The 14,605-nt window shown below is 49.0% G+C and overlaps 1 pseudogene across 1 annotated transcript; it reads right to left on the reverse strand.

Moving 5' to 3' along the window:
• Nucleotides 1-2,309: 2,309 nt before the first annotated feature.
• On the reverse strand, nt 2,310-14,130 carry LOC129480778 (golgin subfamily A member 2-like; annotated as a pseudogene). Its single transcript, XR_010120283.1, has 18 exons — nt 13,922-14,130; nt 12,130-12,248; nt 11,124-11,203; nt 8,630-8,910; nt 7,553-7,682; nt 7,342-7,422; nt 7,052-7,144; nt 6,501-6,666; nt 6,207-6,363; nt 5,859-5,939; nt 4,574-4,804; nt 4,387-4,489; nt 3,897-3,973; nt 3,415-3,634; nt 3,219-3,321; nt 3,037-3,137; nt 2,784-2,940; nt 2,310-2,697 (listed from the first exon to the last, which is right to left on the reverse strand). The product of XR_010120283.1 is annotated as a golgin subfamily A member 2-like (transcript).
• Between the last annotated feature and the right edge of the window lie 475 nt (nt 14,131-14,605).

A 14,605-nucleotide genomic window follows, 5' to 3' on the forward strand; every position in this document is an offset into this window, starting at 1 on the left:
CTTTGAAATAATTTATCAATGTATTAGATAAACCTAGTTTCAGAATTATAAAGAAAAAATGTTAGACCAAATAATGTGGCTAATTAACAGTGGTACAATTTCCAGCCCGAGGGTTTAAAATGGACTTAAATTAACTGTCTTTATACTGAACTCAAAGAATGCAAAAGCGGCAAGTTCAGAAAATAAAAGGCAAGAACAGGACTTTAAGTCCGCTAGTAATCACACCACTGTTAATTAGCCACATTAGCGGCCGGGCGCAGTGGCTCACGCTTGTAATCCCAGCACTTTTGGAGGCTGAGGTGGGCAGATCACGAGGTCAGGAGATCGAGACCACGGTGAAACCCCGTCTCTACTAAAAATACAAAAAATTAGCCGGGCGTGGTGGCGGGCGCCTGTAGTCCCAGCTACTTGGAAAGGCTGAGGCAGGAGAATGGCGTGAACCCGGGAGGAGGAGCTTGCAGTGAGCCGAGATCGCGCCACTGCACTCCAGCCTGGGCGACAGAGCAAGACTCCGTCTCAAAAAAAAAAAAAAAAAAAAAAAATTAGCCACATTATTTGGTCTAACATTTTTTCTTTATAATTTTGAAAGTGGGTTTATCTAATACATTGATACATTCATATAATTTGGAAGAGTTAGTTGAAGTCAAAATGACCCAATATTTGCACCCTTTCAGTGAATGCAGGCAAATCTGTAATTCCATCTCTAAAATCATATTATTGCTCTCCTATTAATGTCATATGTATAAAAGTATCATAAGGATGCCAAAGGCTAAAGACGGAGATGGTCTAGTAACTAGAAATCCCCACCCCAGGGAGCACACATACATATCTCCCTCCATCGAATAATGTGACGTATTTTGGAACACAGACATTAGAACTTCACAAAGTTTAACTGTTGATTCTTTCCCAAGCATCATAAAGTCACACATTTAGACAATGTATGACTGAAATAATTCATTCATAATGTATAGGCACATTAACATAAATATTGCACAAAATATGCCTGTAACTGAAACTGAGAGGTATGAAAACATATTTCACTCTTCATAAAGAACTTTATGAGGAAATGTAACTGTGATTGTATAGACGCTTTTCTTGATAATACTGAGACATTCGCAAATAGTAGATTGCACTGCAGTTTGTAAACATTTTAAGTTGCATAAACTTCTCCTTGATTTTCAAATATAGTATAATACTGTCTACCAAAACTCTTTTTTGTTTCAACCAAGTACTCTCACATATATTAGTTTATAATAATGTTTGTTATTATTTTTTAAAGTGTTTTCCATTCAAGGAAAAGAAGTAAATTCCTATGTCAGAGTAACCAATGTGGTTGAAGAATAGGTATTAGCCAGAGAGGTCTAGATGGTAAAATCAATCTTCTAGCCTCAAAGAAGCTCCATGAACAGAAAGGAATGCCAGGTGTCACACAGCTTTCCTTCACTCTAATTCATTCTTGACTAGAGCCTGTATGCCTTTCTGGGACATTTAAACTCTTAAAGGATTTCTTATGATCTTTACTAAATACCTTAAGAAGAATGCCAACCAGTGTCCTTTTGTGTACTGGGACATGTAGTCATGTGATTAAAACAGGTAACATGAACTCTGACTTTAAAATGTGTTATAGATATAAATGCTCTAAGCTAGGAAAGGTTTTCCACAACCACAGTCAATGATGGGAGCCTTTCGTGTCTCAGAAATAAACCCTTTTCAGGTAATCAAAAAAGGGTACAATGGCCACAACTCATGATGCAGTATCTTCATGAGCCCAGAGCACATACAAATCCTAAGGGAACTACCATAGTACAGTGCTCATTCTTGGCACAGGAACAAATGAAACATACTCTATTCTGCACACACCTGCCAGAGCAGGAGATTTTCCTCTTCTGTGAGATTTAAAAAGCTCCCTAAAATGTTATTACTCCCATCCCCAATACACAGAAAATAAGGGTAGGGCTGTTTCCAGTCTTGGCCTTTAAACAACTCTAAATGTCAGTACTCATAGTGGCATATTACAAAGTAATAAACAGTGCGCACTTGAGGGCAAACCATGTATTGAGCTAATGAGCTCACCGTGATTAGAATTTGATCAAACATAATAGCAAAACATAAGCAAATTTTATCTGAATTCTGTAATGAATATACATGCTGCAAGCATGGCAGCCTACTCCAAACCAGAAAGAATAGTTTTGTGCAAATAGTGAGTCTTTGTGTGTTTGAATTCCCACCACGTAAGGGCGAACTCAATATGCATTCTAATGACCTACAATTATGAAATTAAAAAAGAAAAATGCTAAGGGATGCCAGAGTGAACATCAGGGAAAGATCCATTCTCCTTTAACTTTTTACGAATAAATGTAAACTACAAATTAGAAACACAAATAATCATGAGTGACTCTAACATTCAAATGAAGTAAACGAATTGTGTAGGAGATTAACCCTGTAACCTTTTTTTCTTCTTTTTTAATTTCTTGACCAGCTCTTAGATGATGGTGATGTTTAGCTCCCTGTTCTTGGCAGCCTGGTAGAAGAATGGCATGCAGGGGCTGCTGCCCAAGCCTGGATATTCCTGGGGGTCCTGCATCTCAGGAAGCAGCTGCATGAGCTGCTGTGCAGTGGGGTTGTCATGGGGACAACGCCCCCGCCCCCGGCCTCTCCTGGTGCAGGCTCCAGGCTGTCGGCTCACCTCACAAAAATCTTTGGAGAGAGGGGGGTGGGGATCTGAGCATAGTTCGAGCCTCCCCTGCTCCTGCCTGCCCACCCCACCTGAGGGCTCTACTCACCACCCTGCTTGTCAGCAGCCCCAAGCTCCTGAGGGACTGGGGCCCTTGAAGCAGGATCATGAGCAGGGTTCTGGGCAGTGGCCAGGAATTTGCCATGCCCCTCGTTGTGATCACCTGCAAGCCGCAACACCAGCTTCTGCAGCTCCAGCAGTTTCACCTGAAGGGAGGGGCGCTCAGCTGCCACGCTGGTGCCAGTGCCCCCGCCCATGCTCACGCCCACCCCCCACCCCCGCAGAGATGCTGCACACCCTACCTTCATCTCCTCTTTGTCCTGGGCCAGCCTGATGATGTCCTCCTCCTGGTGCCGCGTCTTTGGCGCTGCCCTCTGGCTCTCATACGTTGTGATGTACTTTCCTGCGGGAGGACAGGGCTCAGATGCTGGGGCCCCTCCGATAGCCCTGCAGCTCCCCCTGCCTTCCCTGGCCTCTCACTCACCGATGGTGTCTGTCTCTCCTGAGAAGTGGATGGATCGAAGCTCTAGTTTCTCCTCCCGGTCCTTCAGGTCCACCTTCTCCTTCAGGAGGTCCATAAAGCCACTCTGGACCCAAAATAATGGGGTCACATCTTGAGAGCAACCTGCCCTGCCCTGCTCTGCCCCCAAACTTCTTGGCCCATGCCAGGACTCACTCACCTGCAACTTCTCCATGGGCCCCTGCAGGGCCCGATGGGTCTACCCACACACAGACTCACCCCCAGTCCCTAAGGCTGGTTCCACTACCTCTGGCTCCTTCTGGGCCAAGGCCACGCGGGTGAGTCAGGCGCTGGCATCACACCCTTTGCTCCTTCAGCTGCCCACATAGCCATGCCTGCTCCTCCTGGGCACTGGCTCCAGCGGAGTTGAAAAATGCCACCTGAAGACAAGAGGTGAGTATTCCTTTAGGGGCATATACAGAACAAATGGGGCAGGGAGGTAGAGCGCAGCCCCTTCCCTTGGGGCCTCAGAGAGTGCACCTGTTGGTGAAATGCACAGGTGAAATGATGTCTGACCACTGGGCTCCTGAAAGGGGTGAGGGTCCACAGAAATCAGAAGGCGGGGAAACCAAGAGCATAAGGGGGTCTGGGAGGGACCACAGAGGAAGGTGGCAAAGCGGGGGCAGGGGGAGTCAGGCTCACCATTACCTCCCTGCTCTCCAGGTCCTCCGGGATGCTCGGCATGGGCCAAGGTGCCTCCTCTTCCTCGTTGTCCAGATGTTCTCCTCCATCTCCTGTGGGGGGTGGCCAGAGGGGTCCTCAGACAACCCAACAAGGGAGGTACCACAGGCCCACCTCTGCCTTCACCCTCCCTGTGTAACCCTGAGCCAGCCCCTCCCCAGAGGGGAATGAGCTGCTGTTCTTTATTTTTACTTTCAAGAACCAAGATCTTGCTATATTGCCCAGGCACAGTCCCACTACCAGTCGGTGCAGGAGTTCTGACCTGCTCCCTTTCTGACCTGGGCCAGTTCACCCATCCTTAGGCAACCTGGTGGCCCCCCAGCCCCAGGAGGTCACCATATTGATACCAAACTTAGTGCAGACACCCGGTCAGCATAACGACCAGCTGTTCTAAATGTCTCTTCCAACTCCTCGATCCTATGCTGCTAACAGTCCCCCTTTCCTTCTGGGGCTCTCTCTTCCTCCTCTGAGAGATCTCCTGTACCTTGCCTAGGGAGTGCCATGAGGCTCAACTGGGCCTGTAGCTGCTGGTTCTGCTGGCTGGTACCTTCCAGGCACTCCTAAGGGGCCAGGAAAGAGAGTGAGAAGGCACGGAGGTTGCCAGGTCATCCCCCTCAAGGCCCCGTCCTCAGCAATTTCCTCCCCTGGGTCTCCTGAAACTTTTGGTGGGCCATCTCGGCCACCGCTTTGCCACTAGCTTCCTGCTGCTGCAGCTGGTCTATGAGCTGGGTCTGCAGCAGTAACTGCCTGTGCTGCGCCTCCTTCTCAGAGGTCAGCTGCTGATAGGCAGGCACGTACTGCTGCAGGTGACCCAGGGACTGGTCTCCCTGCTGCTGCAGACTCTGAGCCTCTTGGCTTTTCAGCTCCACCTGCAGAAGCTGGGCATGAGGGCACGTGGTGGCTGGCTTCCAGATTCTGGGCCCATTAATAGGGTATTGAGGGCACTGTGGGGCTCTGTTGCCCACCCAGGCCCCTGGTCCCTTGCTCCAGGCCTAAGTGACTGCCTCCCTTTCCTAGAACCCCATGCCTCCTTCCCCAGCCTCAAATCTTACACTCTTCTTCTCACCATTTAAACTGTAGGCCACAGGCTGGTGGAAAAGCAGAGGGAGCCAACCACCATCTGCTAAGTGTGCTATATGACTAATACTTTCCACGTATTATCTCATTTAATCCTCAGCACCTCTGCAAGGAAAATGCTAACTTCCTTTTGAAGTTAAAGGGACAGAGACTTAGAGATGCAAAGTGGTTGAATGGTGACCAGTGGAACTGAGGCTGGAATCTACTTTGAATCTAAGGAGGCTTTTTTGTTTTTGTTTTGTTTTGTTTCGTTTTGAGACAGAGTGTCACTCTGTGGCCCAGACTAGAGTGCAGTGGTGCAATGTCAGCTCACTGCAACCTCCACCTCCCAGGCTCAAGCGATTCTCATGCCTCAACCTCCTGTGTAGCTGAGATTACAGGCATGTGCCACCATGCCCAGCTAATGTGTGTGTGTGTGTGTGTGTGTGTGTGTGTGTGTGTGTGTGTGTGTGTGTGATATTAGTAGAGATGAGGTTTCGCCATGTTGTCCAGACTGGTCTCAAACTCCAGACCCCAAGTGATTCTCCTGCCTCAGCCTCCCAAAGTGCTGGGATTATAGGCGTGAGCCACCACGCCTGGCATAAGGAGCCTCTTATACCACGACTCTTCCACTGTGATTGGGGAGCTTCATGCCTCTAGCTGGGATGATGATGTCCACACCTGGGAGGAGCCCAGGGCTACCCATCTGTAAAAGTCAGAGAGCAGGAAGCAAGAAACAGTCACAGGACTGCCCTGGAGGGAGCTGGGGTCACCTGCCCCCAGGCTGGAGCTGCTTTTGGCCTCGCACCTCCCCTCCCCAGAGGCTGGTGCTCACTTCCCAGCCCTTCTTGGATGGGCAGAGGTTACGGTCTCCTTCAGCTTGCCCAGCTTCTCCTGCAGCTCCTTTACTTGCTGCTGCAACTGCAGTGCACTCTTATTCTCGTTGTTCTGAACAGAGAGAAGCAATCAGCTGCCACCCACTGCAGCTGGAGACCCCAGAACTTGGTGTCTGCCTCCCATGGCACCAGGAAGGGTGGAGGCAGGTTAGAAAAATCATCCCCTCTCTCCCACAGCCATCAGAGCAGGGCTCTGGCTCACAGGTGCCTTTAGAAGTACCATTTCTCTTGAGGGCTACACTGCCCCATTTTACTGGTGGGGAATCAAAGGCCTGGAGGGCAAGGGAGGAGGGCAGGCTCACCAGGTGGGGCAACACACCAGCTCCTCTAAGCCGCTCTGTGGCCCAGCCAGCTGCTAGTTGAACTCGTGGTTCTGAGAGAGCGCGCGGTTGATGGTGGCACGGTTCTGCAGGGTCTGCATGCGCGTCTCTGCCTGCTCCTCCCAGAGCTTGGCCTTCCACCCCAGCTCCAGCAGCCTGTCCTCCCGCTCCACAGCCTCTCCTCCCACTCCCACAGCCTCTCCTCCCACTCTCCCAGCCTCTCCTGCTCCCGTAGCTTCTCCTCCAGCTCCTGCAGCCTCTCCTGCTCCTGCAGCATCTACTGTTCCAGCAACCTCTCCTGCTCCCAGTTCAGGTGACTCAAGCCTTGATTGTTTTGCACCTGAGCTTGGAGCTGTCCTGCCAGACTCTCCAGCTCCTTCCTCAGGGGCTCGGCCTCAGCTTGTAGCTGCTGTTCCACCTCAGAGGGCCCTACTGGGGGCTCCGGGGGCAGGGGTTCAGCTGAGAAAGGAAGCAGACAACAAGGGCCTCTGGGTTAACAAAACAAAACAACAAATAAAAGCCCTTCTCTTGGTGCACAGCTCCTCTCAGGCTCCCCAAACTTGGCCTCACTGCTAAGGATTCCTCTCTGTCAGATGGTAGCCAATCTTCCAAGCCACTTTCAGATAGAGAGCACTGTGGATGGCTGACAATGAGCACTCCTCCCTCTTTGTTGATGCGGACACTGAGGTTCATGGAGATTGCAAGACTTGCCATCTCCTGGCACAGACCTCTTTCCCTCTGCCTCAAAGCCTTTCCATCTACCCACCTCCCTGGGGCATTCTAAGCCACCCCCACAGTCTTCTGATGCCAGCCCTGCTCCCAGGCCATGGCAGCCCCATCTTACCCATCTAGTTTTTGAGTTCAGCCAAGCTCCTCTCCAGCTCCTGTAGCCAATGCGTGTCATGCTTCTTCTCCTTCAGCTCTCTTCTGTGTGAACCTGCCCAAAGCAGGGGGTTTCAAAAGGGCCCTGGAGAGAGGGGCTGGTGGCTGGACAGGCTACCATCTCCCTCTCTGCCTCCACCTCCACAAAGCCTAGACCCATGATCACCTCTGGCTATACTATTCCCATTTTACAGATGCCTAGAAAGATCCAGTGACCCATGTAAGGTGGGGGGCTTAAGGGTCAGGTCTCACCTCCTCTGACATTTTCCACACCCTCTGCTGCCACCGGGCCCTCTCTCCTTTTAGATTTTGAGCATATTCATCTCCCTCTAGCTGGTCTTAAGTGATTCCATCATCTGCAAGAATGGGCACAGAAGTTAGGAAGGGCCGTCACTGGTCCTCACCTGCTCCTGGCCACCTGGGGTCATCTTCCTTCCACATCCCTCCCTCTACAAAGCCTCACCTGTGTCACATGTGCTTCCAGCTGTGTCCCAGCCTTTATGGACTGCTGTAACTGCCACTCAAGGACTGCTTCACAGTGGCTGGAGGACTGGATGGTAAAGAGTGAGAAGTTTCGATCTGGGGATCCCAGGCTGTTCCACACAGTGCCCCTTAAAAGGGCTAGGGCTAGGCTCAATATACAATTCGGTCAGTAAAGGTCAAGGCATTTCTAAGCCTGTGGTCTGGTTTTTAAAAGAACTCAGTAAAGTTGGAAGGGACAGGGAAAAAGATTGAATTTACAGCTGGCTATCAGAGGCCCAGAGAGATCAGATAATATTGCTATTGTTATTACTGTTATTACTACCACTGTTTGAACCTTTATCGAGTGCTTCACCAGGTACCATGCTAACGATCCCATTGAATCCTCATAACCACCATATGAGACAGTTACTATGATTACCTCTATTATTAGTATTAGAGTTAGTATTAGAGTATTAGAATTTCTATTATTAGTATTAGAGGTTAAGTGCTTGCCTAAGATCACTTAGACAGAGCTGGGATTTGAATACCCAGGTCTATCTTATTCTCTAAGCCCATTTTTCTTGCTGGGGGTGGGGGCACAGATAGGAAGGGGGAAATTAATCTTTTATTCACTTTTTGAAAGGATGATACATTTACATAGTCCAAAACTCAGAAGGTACAGATGGGAAGTATCTCCCAGCCACCCTGTTGCTCTCTGCTGAATTTTTTACAAATCCTTGCAGACATGTTTTATGTATATTATCATAGTATGCACATACACACACACACACACGCACACACACACGTTCCCCCTCTCTACACAAATGGTAACATACTAAAGGTACTCTTCTATACCTTCACAGTACAAGTACGCAATCCCCCACCTGGGACTTGGTCAAGGCCACAGCCAGGTAATGGCAGGGTGGCACTTGGCCTCCAAACTCTGCATCCAGTGCTCACTCCCCACAGTGCCCCCCAACTAACCCACGGCAACTGACTCAGCCCCAGGCTGCCTCTAACAACCACACACAAAAGCAGCAAGAAATGGCCATGCTGCCTTCTGGGCAGGACATTCCACCCTGCAGCAAAGAGGGCAGCAACAGAAGAGCCATGCTGCATGCTCCATGCTCTGGGGTCCCTCCAGGTGAGGCCTGGGCACCCCAGCTCCCCATTTACCCTTGGCACCAGAGGCCCCCAGACCCTTTCTTCAGGGCCCCAAAGGGAAACTGAAGCCCAGGATTGGCAGCATGGAATCAGGGGACCCCACTGGACTCTTAGCAATGACTCAGTGTTTTCATTGAGTTGACTGACTGTTGTGGAGCTTGAGTCCAGGGCTACTGCTAGTTCTTGGTACTGGCTCTGAGGCACATGCAGAGAGGAGGAATTGGAGGAGGATTGCGGGGAGAGGTAGAGAGAACAATCATTAGGGCTGGGGTGTGTGTGAGCTGTCTCAGCTGGCAGAGGGGCACCCAGCCCCCACTGTGGGAGGAGGTTGGGGGCTGGCCTACAGGGTCACTGCACCTTGGCCCAGGGCCTCTTACCTCCGGATCCTTCAGGGTAGCAGATGATGCAGGGGTAATAAAAATAAGAAATTCAAATAAGCAAAAACTTACATGGGAAAAAGTTATGGCTATAGAAAAAGTATAAAAACAGCAAGGGGCTGGGCACAGTGGCTCATGCATGTAATCCCAGCACTTTGGGAGGCTGAGGCAGGTGAATCACTTGAGGCCAGGAGTTTGAGACCAGCCTGGGCAACATGGCGAAACCTCATCTCCAGTAAAAATACAAAAAAATTAGCCAGGCATGATGGTGCATGTCTGTAATCTGAAGTACTGGGGAGGCTGAGGCATGAGCATCACTTAAACCTGGGAGGCAGAGGCTGCAGGGAGCCAAAATCGCACCACTCACTCCAGGTGAGAGAGCGAGACTCTATCTCAAAAACAAAAACGAAACCAAAAACAAAATAGCAAGAAGGAAATATGGGGATCTGGGTCTTTGTTTCCAGAACAGAAAGACCTGGGCTGGGCATGGCTGCAGGATTCCCCTAGGCCTGTGCTTCCCACCGTATCATTCAGTGTCTCTTCTGAGCCAGCAAGGTGAGACACAGCACCTGGACAGACCTGACCGACTGGGGGTAACAGGTGTGATGACTGAACAACTCTCTAACAGCAGCCAAGGGAGCTCTGTCAGTCCCGCTCCCCATGCCCATCTCCAGCATGATCTGCCTCCATTCGTGCCTTGCTCCTTCGGCTTGGCAGAAATCTCCCAGGCAAGTTAGATATGGAGGAAATGCCAAATCACAGCCAGAGGAGGTCGTCTCCAAGCCCATGTGTCCCTATGCTCTGCCTCCCACCAGGCTCTTTGTGCTTCTGAAAGGTGCTCTATGAGTTCATAATGATGGCCATGACCTCACCTCTCCCGCTGCCTCCCCCACTCCCCATATGGATGAATGTTACCCACCTTTAATCTTCCAGCCAACCTCAAATGTCACCTCTTCCACCCTTGAGTCCATTCAGAACCAACCTCCCACTGAGCTGAGCATTTGGAATGTTCCAAGCTTCTTTCTTGCCTCCTTCAGAGGAGTCTGCCTCCCTCAGTCTGCACCCTACCTTGTTCAGCTATTCTCTCCACTGTTTATTTAGCAAAGTGCCTTTGTTGTCAAAAGCCCAATAAATATGCTAAGTGTCCATTTAATTTTCAAGAGATTAGGGTCTTAGTCACTCATCTGTTTGGTTAACCTCACATCATTTACAGTTGGTTCTCTGAAAAAATAGCTTCAACCCTTCCAGCTATAATGTGAACTTATTTTATCTTAACCCTATGTTCCCTACTCTTAAACCAAAGTGAATTAATCCAAAATAAGCACAAACTTTTATATGGTCTATAGATCTTTGCCTTTAGGGCAAAACCTAAAGGTCGGTTTTGTTTTTGTTTTTTGTTGTTGTTTTTTTTTTTCATCTCTCTTAGTCTGAGAGTACGACACTGGGCATTCAAAAGCCCAAGTCCCAGGCCGGGCACAATGGCTCATGCCTGTAATCCCAGCACTTTGGGAGGTGGGGACAGGTGGCTCACTTGAAGTCAAGAGTTCAAGACCAGCCTGGCCAACATGGAGAAACCCAGTCTCTACTAAAAATAGAAAGATTAGTCGGGTGTGGTGGCAGATGCCTGTAATCCCAGCTACTCAGGAGGCTAAGGCAAGAGAATCACTTGAATCTGGGAGGCAGAGGTTGAAGTAAGCTGAGATCACACCATGGCACTCCAGTCTGGGTGACAGACTGAGACCCTGTCTCAACAATGACAACAAAAAGCCCCAGATCCCACATGCCTGCTCCGTACACTATTCCCAAATTACTTTTAAACTTTAAGGTATGTCTCACCTTCTCCAAGATGATAAAAGATGCAGGGAAGGAAAAAACTCAATTAATCAAGCAGGTGAAGAAGCAGACATAAACAGGCTAAAGGTTAATGGCAGCAACATAAAATAAGCCAAAGTATCCCCCAAACCAGAGAAGCCTCAGGGGCATGCACAGCTGGAGAGAGCAAGGCAGAGAGGGGTCTCAGCACTGCTTCACCTTCCATTTGTCCAATGGGAGAGCACTCCCCCTTTGGAATGGTTAATTTTGGACACCAGCACCTTCAGAGTGTCCTGAATCTACAGGAGGCAAAAAGAGAAAAACAAGGGCAGGGGGAGAAAGACAGAAGTGGTTTAGAAAGAAGCAAGAAAGTCAGGGAAGGAGGAAAATGTGGGTTCAGGGAAGCGAAATGCTGAAGAAGAGCAGAGATCAAAACCATGGCCTGTGCCATTCTTCCAAATGGCCACCTGCTGCCTTGCCAGGGGCAGGAACAAATACATAGAAGAGTCTCCTGAGCAATGCAGCTCTTAATCCACTCACTGGACCCCTCTCCTCAGCCCAGGACATGGGCGATGAATCTAGTAGAGCTCCAGACCACCACCTCCATTTAAAAAAACCAGACTTCTGAGTAAGAGTTCACTTGAGCAAAGGGGGCTCCAGCAAAAACACAAGTTTTAAAGACACTGATCTTATCTGGTATCATCTTACAGAGGAGAAAACTGAGGCCCAGGAGAAGAAGTGATTTTTCTGTGGTCACCCAGCAATCTTGTGGCAAGTTAGATCTTCTCTTAATTGTAGTGCCTGGGGCCCTTTCAGTGACTCCTAAAGGGACAGCCTGATGACAAGTGGCTGTTCTCATTGGCCTGGCTTCCCCTTGAGACTGGGAATGAGGAAAATCAAACAACAACAACCATTTCCTGGCTGTCCTGGGTGTTTACAGCAGGCCAGGTACTAGAGATTAACATAAAAACAACAGCAATTACAAATCTCATTTAAACTTCACAAATGGAAGGCAAGCAACACCACTTCTATTTTACAGATGTGAAAAGAGAGGCCCAAAGAGCTCAAGCAACTTGCCCTAAATCATATCCCTAGCAGATGGAGAGGCAGGATTCAAACCCAGAATTCTTAACCAGGACCTGGCAGTTCTTCCACAGTCTTAACAATTACCCTCTACTGCCCCTTGGGCCTCCTATCCCCAGGAGCCTGGCCAGCCAAGACTCATATCCCCAGGTGAGTGGCAACCACCAGAAGTGGTTGTCTCAGAGCTACTGTGATTTTTTTCGTTTTCCTCATCACTCCTGCTGGAACACCAGGGCTGTTCCTCTGCTGATATTCTTTTAACTGTGGGAAAGAAGAGCAGTAATACTCATGAGAACTACAAGCTCCTACAGTCACATCCTCCTTTACAGTTTTACAAAATAATCTTATACACCATCTGATTTAATGTCACCGACAACTGTACAAGGTGTTGTCACAATCACTTAGTGACTAAGAGGGACTGATATCATGGCTTAAAAAAAAAAAAGGCAATACTGGAACTTAAACTCAGTCTTCTGACTCCAAGCTCTGGGGTTTTGCCATGAACCAGCAGCTTCCAGGGACCAAAACCAGAGGCAGAGGCAGAAAAGTAAACATTAAGTAGGCAGGAACTGTACACTGTGTGGTTTAGAGTCGTATATCCTCACATGTCTGTTGGTGTTAAGAAGTGCATCAGTACCTCTCAAACTTTTATATCAATGTCTCCTCATGGCGGGAGGAAGGCTTTCTGTTAAATCTGGGAATGTATCAGAAAGAGAACAACTCAAGCCTCATTTCAGAGAGGTCTGGTATACTCTTAGAAACCTATGTGACTGTGATCCCTAAGTACATTAAAGTGTTTTTCTCTCTCAAGAGAATCAAGGGAAACTGATGCTTCAGAAAGATGTCCCACATTTATCCTGTGGCACTCAAAGTATCCCAGGTTGAGATGATATGAGGAAGATTCAAGCTGTCACGTTCAGTTTCTCAAGATCTGTTCCACAGAAGATGAGCCGATCTCACTCCAGAGACCACTGACTGAAGGGCAGTCTGGTCCTAGAACCATGGAGAATTAGAATATGAGGTGGAAAACTCAGGAAAAAAATGTTAAAGTCTCTCTGGAGAGTAGAAGCCTGGGAGAAAACCAAACAAAACCCATTCTCCCATTGCCACCCAGAGATACTGTTAATGTTTTGAGCTCATGGGGGAAGTGTAGCCTTTTCACACTGTCAATGTCTATGCTAAGGGAGTAAGGCAGCCTGATAACTCTTGCTCCCAGGTCCATAGTCACCATTCCCCTTCCAGCTGGAAATTTGTGCTGCAACCAGAGAAACCAGAAATGGGGTGAGAACGCTTAGGGGATGGGGTCATAAGATCAAAGGCTGGTCTTAGAGCAGTAATGACAGTTCCCAGGGGGATTGTGACATCACTACATTCCACTCCTCCTGGGGAGGGGGAGATCACATCACCATGATGCATGAGTCACTGCTCCATGATGGGGGAGGGGGATGCAGGGCTGGAACCCAGGTCCTTGGAGACACCAGCCCAAAGAGCCCAGAGAGGTCGGGCTTGGGGCAGCAGAAGGGGAGGCAGAGTCCACAGCAGGGAGCCCTAGGAGTCACCAGCTGAAAGTCACCCAGAGTGACTGGTGAGGGCAGGGGCTTGGGCTGGGGGACCCAGGTCCTTGGAGATGTAAGCCCAAAGAACCCAGGGAGGTAGGGCTTGGGGCAGCAGCAGGTGAGGGCTGAGTATGGACCAGGGAGTCCCAGGAGTCACCCACCCAAAGTCACCCTGGGGTGACTGGTGAGGGCAGGGGCTGGGCTGCTTACTGAAGGGGCAGGGTTGACTGACAAGACTTTGGTTGAGGGACCCCAGAGATGCTGGGTTTGGGGGCCCCAGCCCGGTGTGCCTCAGGAGTGGTATGGACTCTGGTAATGGTCTTGCCATTGGAGGGCATTTGTGGCTGGGTTGCGGGGCCATGACCTGATTTATTTTACCTTTTTCTTGGCCATGGCCAATTTACTGTCGAGTTTCTTCTGACATCGCGGGGTGGGGAGGGAGGCAGTGTTGGGGCCACATCAGTGAAATCCCAGCAATGACTGCAAAATACCTCCAGTCACATACCAGGCAGCTGTGTGACTGAGCCAGAGGAGGTGTAATCAGGGTCCCACTGGAACTCAGAATATGGGCGTGGCCTTAATGATCCAAGCCCATTGGTCGATGAGAAAGATGAATGTGAAAGGAGATGTGGCCAGGCAGCAGCATGTCCAGAGGGACCTGTGGTGTCACAAGGAAAGCTGTCCATGCAACCTCTGTCCCCGCCCACTTTGGGAGAGGAGAGGGGCCGCCCACTCCAGGAGAGGGGAGGGGTCAGCTTTTACTTTAAAAGCTTTAAAACTTTAAAAAAGAAAGTTTAAAAAAATGTGTGTATACTATATATATATATATGTGTGTCTGCGTGTGTGTATCTATGTGTTCCTCCAGAGCTGTCTTCATTGTCCAGCTTCTATGCAAGGTCTATGAGTTTGGCCTATATTTTTCATCTTCAAATGGAGTACAAGAATTACCAGTATTACCTCAAATGAGATACAAATCCTATAAAAATGGAAAATCCATAGCATGCTTGATGATTAATAAAGCAGACTATATTATTCAACATTCCAATAAGATAAAATAATCAC

Source organism: Symphalangus syndactylus, chromosome 4 (genome assembly GCF_028878055.3).
Source record: "Symphalangus syndactylus isolate Jambi chromosome 4, NHGRI_mSymSyn1-v2.1_pri, whole genome shotgun sequence".
Lineage (NCBI taxonomy): Eukaryota > Metazoa > Chordata > Mammalia > Primates > Hylobatidae > Symphalangus > Symphalangus syndactylus.